General features: G+C 41.6%; 1 long non-coding RNA gene across 1 annotated transcript; it reads left to right on the forward strand.

The window, feature by feature from the left end:
• The first annotated feature begins 1,349 nt into the window (after positions 1 to 1,349).
• On the forward strand, positions 1,350 to 2,621 carry LOC150065015 (uncharacterized). The gene is made up of 2 exons (XR_016534892.1): positions 1,350 to 1,466; positions 2,465 to 2,621. It is a non-coding gene; the product is annotated as an uncharacterized LOC150065015 (long non-coding RNA).
• Positions 2,622 to 3,475: the final 854 nt, after the last annotated feature.

The raw sequence follows: 3,475 nt of genomic DNA on the forward strand, positions 1-3,475 counted from the left end.
GGGACCTTGACCCGGAAGTATCTTTTCTAAGACAGTTGGGAGACTCATCTGTCTTGAGCCGCTCAAGTCCCTTCTCAAATTAGTGGAAATTTTCAGCTCACAGCTGAAATCTGCAGCCTAGTATGAAAATATGTTTGCCCGTCACAACAGAACATTCTAGGGAAGAGTAGATGCTTCATTTCCTGACTGCCGGCTTCATATTGACTAACCCTGTCTTCCAAAGCAATAATGGTACGATGCAAAGGTAAGCCATGGAATGACAAATACTTTGTCTTAGCCTTTTTTTTTTTCTTACACAGTAAATGAAATCATTGTCTACATCAAAAATTTTTTTTTAAGAAACAAACAAGCTAATATATAAAAACATAGAACCTCAGGCTGGAAGCATGGTCCAAGTCGTAGAATTTCTGCATGAGTTCCTGAGATTTTTTTTCCTGAGAAGTGACTTGATCTATCACCAGCTTTCTTCTCCTGTGGTAAATCAACTTTGGTTCAATGTTATTCTCTTTGGCCTCCAACCCCTCCTATCAGCACCTTCAATACCCTCTGACCTAGGAGGGTGTGACTCAGTCTCTGTTGGCATATAGGCCCTAAGGACACCAGCTAACCTTGACAGCAAGAGGACTGCTTCTATGGTTACTTGAAACACATTAAGGAAAATGTCTCTTATTATCATTGGCATAAACACAATAAGTGTCACCACTTAGTAGGTACATAAGGAATGACAATCCTTACCATGTCATTTTTGGACAGTCTGCCCTTTTCAAATTATTCAGCATGCTCCTTTACTAGATGAATCCTTTTCATTCATCTAGAATGAAATGCCTTGGACCTTTTGGATCCATTTATTCTTCGTTTCGAATCAATGCAATGTTATTTAATTAATATAAATTTGAAATGTTTCAATTGAAAAGTTGGGCCCTCTGGCTTTTTATGATTTTTTTTGCAATATTAGGATTTGAATTCAGGACCTCAAGAATGCTAAGCCATACTACCAGCCCATTCTTTAAAAAATTCTCTAATTTGTTCTGAGGCATTTGTTTTCCTTCCAGGTGAAATTCCAACATCAACTTTTCAAGTCTCACAAATTTCTTGTTATAATTTTTTAAATTGAGATTACGTTGAATTTGTGGGATACTTTAGAAAGCTGATATCTTTATGAACTTTGTCTTTCACCTCAAAACATGGATAGCTTCATATCCATGCAGCTTTTTAAAATCAGATAAAACCTCACTCTTCTCTTTACATGGATATTCCACAGTTGTTGGCTTGGTCCTGGAGGATCTTATAAAATCTACATTTCTATCAGGAGTGAGATGCTTAGGTTTGTTTTGTTTATTTTGCAGGGGGGAAAACATGTTGGAGATGGCAAAGAAAACAGGAACTGAAACAAGAAGAGATCAAAACAAGAAGAAATTCAAAAGCAGGGACAGATGAATGATACTGGAAGAAAGAGGAGAGAAAAGGTGGCTTTTTATTGAGTAGCTATTTGGAATGTGTCCTGTGTTAAAAAGGGCACAAAACACCATTTTGGATCATTTTAACCGGTGGGAACACTGAATATTTGAAAGCAGTGGCAGAGTGGGGATGCAGAAAGATGGCAGGCGGGTGAAGAGGATGGAGAGCAGGTGTGGAGAGCCGGGTATCTTGCTCCACCTTCCTAATTCTGGTCCTCATTTGTAAGATGCAGATTGTGGCTGGCTGATTGTAGGGATCAAGGGAAATGGCATCTCTAAAGTGGCTTTGCATTATGGGTAAAGGAACTCTCCACCGAGGCTAGCTCCCACCCACCAGCCTACATCTTCCCACTCCAGTCCCTTCTGCCCCTTTGCCAGGCTGCCATGGAGATCCTGGCACCTGCTCAGAATCACACAGAGCCTTAATATTCTAGTGTCAGGCAATGTTTTTCCTGAGTGCATGGCACACAGTCACATACCAAAAATTCTTAAGAACTATGGTAAGAAAGACAGTTGTTAGGAGTGGTAATGTGAATCTGAAAAGAAAAAAAAAATCACTTAAGCCTGGGGGGCGGGGGAAGCATACCCATGATACAAGGAGGCATTGTTGAACTGTAGATCCTTATTTGAGTCTAACTCCTCAGTAAGAAACATTCTCTATTTCTAGCTAACAATAGTTCCTTGTCCAGGAGACAATGCTGGCTCCATAGACCTGTAGAGCACTGAATGCCCCTGGTGATAATGGCCCAGGACCCCCTGACACACTGAAACAGCCATTGCAGGCACAGAAGGCAGCATGAGGTCCAGGGCCCAGCCTGCTGACTGCCTTCTGATAGAGCTGGCCCAGAATCCCTGGCCAGGCTTTCTGTTCACTGAGGAGGAAGGAGAGACTGAGACTTAGATTATGACATGGCCCAAAGATGCATAAATGAAGGTCCTTTTCTTAGGGGTCTCTTGCTCACAGAAACTGTGTGAACCAGCCTGAATTTAAACCCTCTCCCCTGCAGCTGGAAGCACTTGAGGAAATCTGTTCACTTCCCAAACAATGTCTTTTCATCTGAAACAACAAACAACACTACCAACAAAAACCCCAGGGCTCATATGACAGAGCCCTAAGAATGGCTAGAAGGCTTACATCACTGAAATATAAAAATGTTATCTAGTGCTGGTGACTCATGCTGTGATCTTACCTACTCAGAAGACTGGGATCTGAGGACTGTGGTTGGAAGCCAGCCTGGACAAGAAAGTCCAGGAGATTCTTATCTCTACCTGACCCCCCCCCCCAAAAAAAAAGCTGGAGGTAGAGAAGTGGTTCAAGTGGTAAAGAGCTAGCCTTGAAAAAACCAAAAACAAAAAACAAAAACTCCAGGACATCACCCATGCCCTGAGTTCAAGCTCCGGGACCAGTAACAACAAACAAACAAGTGTGTGTGTGTGTGTGTGTGTGTGTGTGTGTGTGTGTGTGTGTGTTCACTAAACCAGAATTATTTTTCTCATATCTAGGGAATTGTAATCATTTCAGGGGGTGGAAATGTCTTGGTGATCCTTTCACTTTTTCAAGGGGAAATTTGATTTTTTTCTCCAGACAAATGGCGTCTGAACTTGGCTAGTAGATGATGTATCCGATACAATATTGTCTTTGAAAAAGGCTGATTTCTCATAAGGACTGAGGCTTGTTTTTCTGTGTGACTTACAAGTGACTTGGACCTGTATGGAATTTCCATCCAGAATCTTCTGCTACTACCAGGTCTATCAAAGCCAGCACAGCACCATTTTCCTGAATAACTGGTTCCCTCTTTCTATGATTGTCCAAAAACTATGCCAGGCAGTGGTAGGCAGTGCCATTGGCATAAGTGCACTGCCACTCATTACATAATCATATACAAATCAAATATTCTACGATGTGGTAGCATTGTTCTGCCTCTAGCAATGTAGAAATAAACACAACATAACCCCCGCCCCCATCAGGCATGAGTTCTTAAGAAGCATAGTAATCAACCAAGAGACAAATTAGCATA

This window comes from Megascapheus bottae, chromosome 3 (assembly GCF_031878675.1).
Source record: "Megascapheus bottae isolate mThoBot1 chromosome 3, mThoBot2.hap1, whole genome shotgun sequence".
NCBI classification, from domain to species: Eukaryota; Metazoa; Chordata; class Mammalia; order Rodentia; family Geomyidae; genus Megascapheus; species Megascapheus bottae.